Genomic DNA, 10,918 nt, shown 5'->3' on the forward strand with positions numbered 1-10,918 from the left:
GACATGATGGAGAGGACAGACAACCTGAGGATCTAATAAAGACACATGATTCTTTTCCCAATGGGGAAAAAAAAAAGAGTGGCAGTTGGAAATTCCTGGAAAAGCAAAAGCATATGATAAAATCATGTTCAAACATGAAACAAAATAAAATAATGGTGTAAGAAAACAGAATTCATAGAATATTGTTAACAAAATATATTTTGTTAATAAGGCCATGAGAACTGGTTGGTGGGTCTGAAACAAGACAGGAATTATTGCCCCAGATGAGGAAGCTGAGATTCCGACAAAGCAGGTCAGATATTGACTACGTAGAGAAAGAAATGGCATCCTAGCATACTCCTCAAGCCAATGTGAAAAAATATTTACATGTGTGCCTTAGTTTACTAAGGCTGCCACAATAAAGTACCACAAACTGGGTGGCTTAAAAAAACAAAAATTTATTGTCTCACAGTACTGGAGACTAAAGTCTGAAATTAAGGTGTTGGCAGGACCACACTTCCTTGCAAACCCATAAGGGAAAATCCTTCCTGGCCTATTCCTAGCTTCTGGTGGTTTGCAAATGCAATCAGCTATGATGCAGCCAATGTGATCATGACTTAAGTCCATGAAAATGTCCTCATAGCAACAGACAGGCCAGTGCTTGCCCAACCAGACAACCGGGCACCACTACCTGGCCAAGTTGACACATGAACCTATTCCTAGCTTCAGGTGGTTTTCTGGCAATATTTGAGGTTCCCCTGCTTGTAGATGAATCTGCCTCTGTCTTTATGTGACCTTCTCCCAGTGTCTGTCTGTTGTTCCCTCTTCGTTTCTTATAAGGGCACCAGTCAATATATTGGATTAGGGCCTACCCTAATTAAATTTGGCCCCATGTTAACTAATAATTTCTTCAAAGACCCTATTTCCTAATAAGGTCACAATCATGGGCCAGGGGTTAGGACTTGAACATGTCTTTTGTGCACATTGAACCCATAACAATAGGCATAAATATGAGAAGTGTATAGATTAGTTTTTAACTTTTAAATACAGACCAGACAAGATAGGAACCAGTTGTAGCTGCACAGCAGAATACAAATGCTAACATTACAAAACTGACAGAAGGGGGAAAGTGGGAGGCAGGGTGGAAAGTGAAGAAAGGAATGGAGAACTGATTTCTCATTTTACATAGTGTTGAGTCAAGATACTGATAAGTGTTGATGGGACAAGAAGTAGAATTTGATAATATTGTTTCAAGTTATGAAGAAAGCCAATAAAAGGATTAAAAATCACATATGGAGGGTGGTGCAATGGTGGCTCAGTGGCAGAACACTTGCCTGCCATGCTGGAGACCTGGGTTCGATTCCTGGTGCCTGCCCATGCCAAAAAACAAACAAACAAGCACATGAAGAGGAGGTGAAGAACAGATGAAGGCATCACGTGTTCCTGGAAACTGAGTCTTTAAAGGTAGTAGTTGTAAGGAAGTTTATATTTTCCTATAAGAACCATGTCTTAATTGGATATTAAGTATCAAATATATCCCATGAAATGATATGTCAGGGAAGCAAAGGAAGAATTTTGATAAATCTATATAATTATTCAAAAGAGTTCATTTGTATACAAATGGATACGCTTTCATCAATAGCATTTATTTTTCAATAGTTCTAATGTATTGAACATTTAGTACTACTAATTTATTAAAAGTTGGATCAACATTTATGTTTCTTAAAAGAAATATGAATTAGACATTTTAGCAATTATTTTGTTTATTATCTTAGATTTTGAAGATATTTCAGCAGGTTTGGCTGGGTCACCTCTTTTTAGAAGCTGAATCCAGAAAGATTAAACAAATGCTTTTTTCTTTCTTTGTATAAATTTGCCGATAGCAAGAGAGGATTTCAAAGAAATTTTGACAATCTTAGAGCAACTTTCAAATATGAAATTTTTTTTTCATAAAAAGTTTTTACAGCCTCTAAATACTTGAAGGTCTCAATGTGGGCTTCGTGAGATTCTGGGCCCCAATTTCCCTGAATCAGGTCCTATCATTTGTGATCTCTTCTTTCATTTCCCCTCCCAGTCCCACCTTGAGGAACATAAAACGCAAGCTTGAAGAGTAAAAAAAAAGTCATTAAAAATGGGTTGGGGAGGGCGGGCCACGTTGGCTCAGTGGCAAAGTTCTTGCTTGCCATGCCGGAGACCTGGGTTCAATTCCTGGTGCCTGCCCATGCGAAAAAAGCACCCCCTGGTGCTTCCCCAGGGGGAAGGGGGTGAAAAAGTTAAAGCGTTGACTTGGATGGACTTGGAAGTCTTTGTTTCATCTCTGAGATACAGATGAGAGGGGTGGCATGTGGGAGAAATTGAATTACTTTTAGGCTGGTGATAAGCTCCTGATATTTTAAGCATCCTCTGATGGAGAGACCCTTGTACCTCTTTGATGGAGAGGTTCTTGAGCTAGTGCCAGTGCTAGTGGGGGCTACTCAGAGCTGCTGAAAAGTAGAAAGAGATGTGCAGAGACTATTGAAATAAATTACAAATCCTTGATTTTCCTGTTCTTCAAATTTCACCTCTCTGGAATCTATGCCCCCAAGTGCTATGGTATGAGGTAGGGTGACTTTCTTTTCTTTTTTATCTATTTGTATTTTCTAAGTTTTCCCCAGTGAATATGTAAGTCACCTATGGAACTAAAAAGGGAGAAAAAGAATACTGAATGTAAAAAGCGAAAATTATTTAAATGTATTTCCTTCTTTTCTTGATCGTATTTTTAAACCTTGTTGTCAATCCTTTAATATTCTTGCTACTAAGCAATCTATACCAGCTGAGCCATGAGTCAAGATTCCAGGATTTATGTGATATAACTTAGATTAGCTATTCACAACAGCACCAACTCTGAAATAAGTGAAGAAGTTCAGGCATTCTGATTTATAACCTTGAAAAAAATTAACCAACTTAGTCCAAAAAAGGTTTGATCATGAACTATTCCATCCACTTGGTGGAGCCACTAAAAAATTTTAGGAAAATTTTATTATCATGAAACATATTTAAAATATTCATTATATTAGAAAAAAAGAGCAGGGTACAAGTTGAATGGGCAAAAATTCAAGTACATAAAATAAATCATTAGAAAAAAGTATACCAACATGCAGATAATACTTGTTTATAAGACAATGCATGTAAAATGACCAAAGAATGACCAGAAATAAGTGGTTTAATCAGTATTAGTTGAATTACAATTTGAAAGTTCAGTTTTGAGGAATCAATCCAAAAGGGGGCAGCAGTTTGTATAAAAGTATATTCAGCAGAGTTCTCAAAGAATGAAAAATTGGAAACTAGCTAAATATTGGACAATAGGATGTCCCTTTCCCAACCCTTTTTTTAAGTAAGAAAATTTGGAAGCAATCTGTTTAGGGGTGTTCAGTCTCTAGACTGGTGATAGTGTTGGCTTTCACAGGCTACAAAAAATTCTGTCCTTCAAGACAAGGTTTGACAATAGACAGTCATCAAGAATGATGACACATGGATATGCACATATAACATTTATTGAAATAAAGGAAAATAAATATCTGTACATAATGATTGCAAATGTGAACCAATATATGCGTATGCAGATTAATGCTAAACAATAAGTTATGAAAACAGTGTTTTAATGTTAAATGGATTCTTTCTCTCCCTTAAAATCTGTGAAGACATCTACATGTATAATGAAAATTTTAAAGTTTGACATGTAAACAACATTTATTGAAGTCCTTCCCAATAAAGTAAAGTGGAAGATTTGAGTCTGCCCCCACTTTTAATCAGCGTACATAATTAAGGATATTTGAAATGAATTAAAAATCTGCTTTTAGTTTCCAGTCTTGGAGAGATTTTTAGAATCTCCCTAATTTCCCGTCATATAGATTAAATCTTCACAAAGTTCTGGAATTACCACTGGAATTTTCTCCTAGGAGTCTATTAGTTTTAAAAGTTCCGTGATAAGGGGTTTTAGTACATGGTCTGAGCTATCACAGGGGCTCAGTGAACTGGCCGTGGGTGTGATGGCCTGGAACACAGACTTAGATAATAGTTTCCTCTGAAACACCTCATACTTCAAATACATGTTTATCTTTATCCTGTAAGTTCAGAAAATATGTTTATCGTGATTTACATTAGAAAACAATGCACATTGCCATGCCATAAGAACAAAACCAAGTTAACATTTTTTTATTATAAGCCAAAGAAAAGTTATAAATACATTTTTCTTAGTGACTGGTTATAAAAATTATCTCAAGTTGGGAATATTTTATTTTTTCTGTAAATATTTAACTTCTCAGCAAAAAATCATAATTAAAAAAACTCAAGCATTAACATCTCTATTTTTTTCTGATCCTTACAAAAATGCTTTTATAAATCTTGTGACATTTTAATCAGTGAGTTCATTTGACTGTGTCCTGTGTTCTCTATTTATTATTATTTCAAATATATATTTTCATATTTCAAAATTTCTTATTCTTATAATAAACCAATATTTTAACCATATGTAAGTATTAATTATTTTTTAGAACTAAGGGCATTATATCTTTAACTGTACATCTACAATTTACATCTCAAAAAATGCAATGGGTAAGGCATCTGTTTTCATGTATGAGACATATTTTTATAGAAAAGTTCTTATAATCAGGAGGCTTTTCTCTCCCGAGGCAAGCTCTTACTAATCCTGCAGTTTCTACTATAAGTTTTATAGAGATAGTCCCACACCTTACTCTTTAGTTCTCATCTTTTTTGAGTTCCAATCATGGATTCCAAATTGCCTCCTAGACACATCCACTGATGTGTCCATATATAAATGAATTTTCTTAAGTAAGAGGGAAAAATAGACTCCATTAAATAAAAAGTTTTGCTCTTTAATATTTGTATTTTATATGTACCAGAAGGGGACTCTCTACTGCTCTCATATCAATCCACTCTCACTCCAGGTAGGGACGAATGAAGTCTTAGCGTGGGGCTCTTCGCAGAACCTGCCAAAAGCAATGCTGGGCGAGGCAATCAGTCTTAGCAAGAGGGAAGTTTGTTGTTGTTTAGGAACTACAACTAAAAAATATCAAGATCTGTCATTATCTCCAAGGACAGAGTAAAAATATAGTGTTCTCTCATGGTGACATGAGGTGCTAGCAAGCATAGGGGAACTTGGAACTGGAGGGGAGAATAGAGAGGTAGAAAAGGAAGACAGGAGAAGGGACTTACAGATTTTCCATTTTTCTTACCATAGCATAACTTCTTGATGTTTAATATAGGGCTCTATTTTTCTTCCCAAGAAGAACCCCTGTGATATCTCTCATCCTCAGGACTCCTCATGAATCCTGAAATAGTATAGCATGGTGATTGGAGTCAGATCTGGATTTGAAACTCAACAACGGTCCTTTCCAGCTGTGTGACTATGGACAAACCAATTTAGCTTTCTGAACCGCCATTTATTTATATGTGAAAAAGGGGTCAAAATAACCACCACTGGGATTTTCAGGAGGGTCATATGAGATAATCCTTAGAGGTACAAACATCAGTGTTCAATAAATGAATAAATTTTATTCATTCTCTTCTTCTGGAACTCTTATTAGACACATACATGTTGGGTTTTCTCAATCTGTCCTCTGCGTCTTTTACTATCTATTTCTCCCTGCTGCACTCTGGGGGATTTGCTCAAACCTCTCTCTCAGTTCACCCATTTTCTCTTCAACTGTGTTTGTGTTGTTGTTATCTTCAGCTGGCTTTGTTTCTGTGTTCCCACTATGTTTCCTTCTAATGATTCTGGGTTAATTTTATATTAATTTCTAAATATTCCTGCATGTTTACATAATTTCCAGCCTACCTATTTCTATATATTCAAAGCTCTAGAAAAACAAACAAGCACTCTTGACACTTCCCCTAGGTCAGTGAAGAGTTTTGCTGGTTCCCTTTTCAAGGAAGGGAGCTCTGTAAGGTACTAAGTTTTATTATGGGAGCTAATTCCATCTGTCCAGCTCAAAGCAAAATCTACGATCCCATCTGGACATCAGAACTTCAGGCCCCAGCATTTAGCGATCAAGCCCAACCCCCTCTCTCATCCAACGTGAAGCCCTTTAGGATTACCTTGTACCTGTCTCTCTGGCTTTGAAATATTTCTTTATTTTGATCATTATTTCCATTTATTTCTTTTGATATTAGTTATTAAAAATGTATTTGTTATTGACAACTCTATTTCCCCCCTCCTCCAGACTCTAGTGATTGCTAATGCATTTTCCTCACTGTGAATTTGCCTATTTTAGTTATCCCATAAAGTGGAAATATACAATATGTGTCCTTTTGTGTTTAGCTTACTTCACTTAGCATAATGTTTTCAAGGTTCATCTATGTTGTCATGTGTATCAGAACTTAATTCCTGTTTATGGCTGAATAATATTCCAGTATAGGTATATACCATATTTTGTTCGTTCATCTGTTGAGGGATTCTTGCTTGGGTTGATAACACATTGTGAATAATGCTGCTATGAATACTGGCATATAGCATAGGTTTGAGTTCTTGCTTTCAATACTTTTGGATATATATCTAGCAGTGGAATTGTGGTATTCTATGTTTAACTCATTGAGGAAAATTCAAACTGTTTTCACAACAGCTACACCATCTTATCTTCCTAATAGCCATGCACAAGGGTTCCAACTTCTCTGCATCTTCAACAAATTTTATTTCCCTTTTTATTTTTTATTAACGGAAAGAAAAAAAAAAGAAATTAACACAACATTTAGAAATCATACCATTCTACATATGCACTCAGTAATTCTTAACATCATCACATAGATGCATGATCATCGTTTCTTAGTACATTTGCATCGGTTTAGAGGAACTAGCAACACAACAGAAAAAGACATAAAATGTTAATATAGAGAAAAGAAATAAAAGTAGTAATAATAGTAAAAAAAAAAAAAACCTATAGCTCAGATGCAGCTTCATTCAGTGTTTTAACATGATTACTTTACAATTAGGTATTATTGTGCTGTCCATTTTTGAGTTTTTGTATCTAGTCCTGTCGCACAGTCTGTATCCCTTCAGCTTCAATTACCCATTATCTTACCCTGTTTCTAACTCCTGCTGGACTCTGTTACCAATGACATATTTCAAGTTTATTCTCGAATGTCCGTTCACATCAGTGGGACCACACAGTATTTGTCCTTTAGTTTTTGGCTGGACTCACTCAGCATAATATTCTCTAGGTCCATCCATGTTATTACATGCTTCATAAGTTTATCTTGTCTTAAAGCTGCATAATATTCCATCGTATGTATATACCACAGTTTGTTTAGCCATTCTTCTGTTGATGGACATTTTGGCTGTTTCCATCTCTTTGCAATTGTAAATAATGCTGCTATAAACATTGGTGTGCAAATGTCCGTTTGTGTCTTTGCCCTTAAGTCCTTTGAGTAGATACCTAGCAATGGTATTGCTGGGTCGTATGGCAATTCTATATTCAGCTTTTTGAGGAACCGCCAAACTGCCTTCCACAGTGGTTGCACCCTTTGACATTCCCACCAACAGTGGATAAGTGTGCCTCTTTCTCCGCATCCTCTCCAGCACTTGTCATTTTCTGTTTTGTTGATAATGGCCATTCTGGTGGGTGTGAGATGATATCTCATTGTGGTTTTGATTTGCATTTCTCTAATGGCCAGGGACATTGAGCATCTCTTCATGTGCCTCTTGGCCATTCATATTTTCTCTTCTGGTAGGTGTCTGTTCAAGTCTTTTTCCCATTTTATAATTGGGTTGGCTGTCTTTTTGTTGTTGAGTTGAACAATCTCTTTATAAATTCTGGATACTAGACCTTTATCTGATATGTCATTTCCAAATATTATCTCCCATTGTGTAGGCTGTCTTTCTACTTTCTTGATGAAGTTCTTTGATGCACAAAAGTGTTTAATTTTGAGGAGTTCCCATTTATTTATTTCTTTCTTCAGTGCTCTTGCTTTAGGTTTAAGGTCCATAAAACCGCCTCCAGTTGTAAGATTCATAAGATATCTCCCTACATTTTCCTCTAACTGTTTTATGGTCTTAGACCTAATGTTTAGATCTTTGATCCATTTTGAGTTAACTTTTGTATAAGGTGTGAGATATGGGTCTTCTTTCATTCTTTTACATATGGATATCCAGTTCTCTAGGCACCATTTATTGAAGAGACTGCTCTGTCCCAGGTGAGTTGGCTTGACTGCCTTATCAAAGATCAAATGTCCATAGATGAGAGGGTCTATATCTGAGCACTCCATTCGATTCCATTGGTCGATATATCTATCTTTATGCCAATACCATGCTGTTTTGACCACCGTGGCTTCATAATATGCCTTAAAGTCCGGCATCGCGAGACCTCCAGCTTCATTTTTTTTCCTCAAGATGTTTTTAGCAATTCGGGGCAACCTGCCCTTCCAGATAAATTTGCTTATTGGTTTTTCCTTTTTATTTTTAAATAAAAAAAAAAATAGCCATCAAAAAAAAATAGCCATCCTAGTAGAAGTGAAGTGGTATCTCATTGTGGTTTTGTTTTTGTTTTTGTTTTTCCCATGGGCAGGCACTGGGAATTGAACATGGGTCTCTGGCATGGCAGGCAAGAACTCTGCCTGCTGAGCCACTTTGGCCCACCTTCATTATGGTTTCGATTTGCATTTCCCAACTGAAAAATGATGTTGAACATCTTTTCATGTAAATATCTTCTTTGGAAAAATGTCTGTCCAAGTCCAATTTTTAATTGGGTTGCTTGTCTTTTTATTGTTGAGTGGTAGTAGTTTTTTATATACTTCTGATATTAAAGCCTCTTCAGATACTAGGAATTGTGACCAATTTTTCCCATTATGTAGGTTATCTTTTCATTTTGATGATCTTCTTCAATGCACAAGAGTTTTTAATTTTGATGAAGTCAGTTTTTCTATCTTTTCTTTTGTTGTTCATGTTCTTGGTTTCATAGATCTAAGAATCCATCGCCAAATCCAATGTCATGAAGATTTATCCTTGTATTTTCTTGAAGAGTTTTATAGCTTTAGCTTTTATATGTTGATGGTCAATCCATTTCAAATTAATTTTTGTATATGGTATGAAGTAGGGGTCCAACTTCATTCTTTATGCATACGGAAATACAGTTGTCCCAACACTGGTCCTTTGATTTTATAAATATCTTCGAATTTTAATGTCCATGCCATCTTATTTTCCTACGCTGCATGATGTTAGATAATATTCAGTGAAACACAGTCATTATTATTCTAATCATTGATGATGATAACCATGGCATGTACTTTATGACCCTAGTCTATCTTTTCATCCTGGAACTGCACCTCCCTTATATGTAGTACACAATAAAGTTTTCTTGATAGAAAGATGCTAGTTATCATTCAAGGCCTAATAGAAATGTCAACTTGTAACTTAGTGGAAAAAGCTCGGCCTCTGGGTCAATTGGCCTTTGGTTTGCATCCTTTCTCTTACTCCTACTATCTTGTAACCTGGAGATGTTTCTTGATCTCCCTGAGTCTCTAAGATTCATCAGTAAATAGGGGATAGTACATTACTTTCCAGCACTGTTGTGAAGATTAATGACTTTGAGCACAAACTAATTGCTCAATATTTGACAATTATTATTTTAAATACTGTGATGATGATAATGAGGATGACAGTGACAACTTGGGGTGGACAGGGAGTTCATGACTACTCTATTCTAGTCTGACCATTGTTAATTGGGAGAATTTCCATTCTCTGATAGTAAGTTTCTTCGTCATGTAAAGAAAATATAGGGAATTTAAGGTTAAATATAGTGAATTGAAAGCAAATGTTTTTTCTCCCTTCCCTAAACCACACTTAAATGAAATGAAGTAGTAGAAAATGGCATGAGCCTACACTGAAAGAGAATGGGAGAGGTAGTTTTCAATGGCAACAAAAATTCTGAAAGTGAAGGAAAAAGTAGTAGCTGACTTGACAGACCTGAGACAGTGAAACTCCGCCTGCAGGTGGAAAGTCAGCAAGAAACATCTGCAGGACCCCAAACATGCTCAGGAGGCCGCAGTGACCCAGCCGCCACCGAGGACTCAGCAGCCCCCCACAGCACCCCAGCTTACCGACGCCCCGTGCCCCCTGCCTGGCCTTGCCTGCTGCCGCCTTCCCCCAGCCGCTTCCACCAAGGAAAAGGAATTGTGTCGTATGTCCGCTCTCCAGAAACTCCACTCTTTCTACCCCTTTGCCTATGCAACTCAGAGGGATAGCTGCTTCCTGCTGGGGCTGAGGATTATGTCCGTATCAGAATGCAACAGAGAAGCAGCAGGAAGACCCTGCTCATGGTCCAGGGGATTGCTGACGGTCACAATAAAAACAAAGTAGTGAAGGCGTTTCAGAAGCAATTCGCCTGCCATGGCACTGTAATTGAGCATCCGGACAATGGAGAAGTGAGTCAGCTACAGGGTGACCAGCGCAAGAGCCTATGTTAGTTCCTCGTACAGACTGAACTGGCTAAGGGCCACCAGCTGAAGGTTCATGAGCTTTACCTGCGTGTGGCTCATTGACACTTAGGTGAGGATTTCCTTGCAATGAGTAGAAAATTTCTCTTCTGTCCCTTGTCACAAGTTTAAAACCCTCATAGCTTGTGTAGTGTAACTATTTTGGGTCCACTTTTAACTTGAACTAGTGTAACTCCTTCATGTAATAAACTGAAAAGAGGTGTGCTGTCTGGTTTTCAATTCCCTCACTTAAACAGAGGTCAAGCTGTAGGCGCCTGGCAGCACCCAGCCTGAATAATGTGATGTTTCAGCCATGCCCAGAACCTCAAGATCACAGACAGCTATGTTTGGCCAGAAGCTCCTTGGCCCTCCTTCTGCAGAGTTCTTCTGCCCTGAGAGAATGGCACCACCTGACCAGTCCTTAGTAGAAGTGAGAAAAGATGGGATACAGGTCAGGTTCTTGGATGTGAGTTGG

The 10,918-nt window shown here is 37.2% G+C and overlaps 1 pseudogene; it reads left to right on the forward strand.

Moving 5' to 3' along the window:
• Nucleotides 1-10,150: 10,150 nt before the first annotated feature.
• LOC143649143 (eukaryotic translation initiation factor 1 pseudogene) lies at nt 10,151-10,509 on the forward strand (annotated as a pseudogene).
• The last annotated feature ends 409 nt before the right edge of the window (nt 10,510-10,918 follow it).

The sequence above is a fragment of the Tamandua tetradactyla genome, chromosome 11 (assembly GCF_023851605.1).
Source record: "Tamandua tetradactyla isolate mTamTet1 chromosome 11, mTamTet1.pri, whole genome shotgun sequence".
Lineage (NCBI taxonomy): Eukaryota > Metazoa > Chordata > Mammalia > Pilosa > Myrmecophagidae > Tamandua > Tamandua tetradactyla.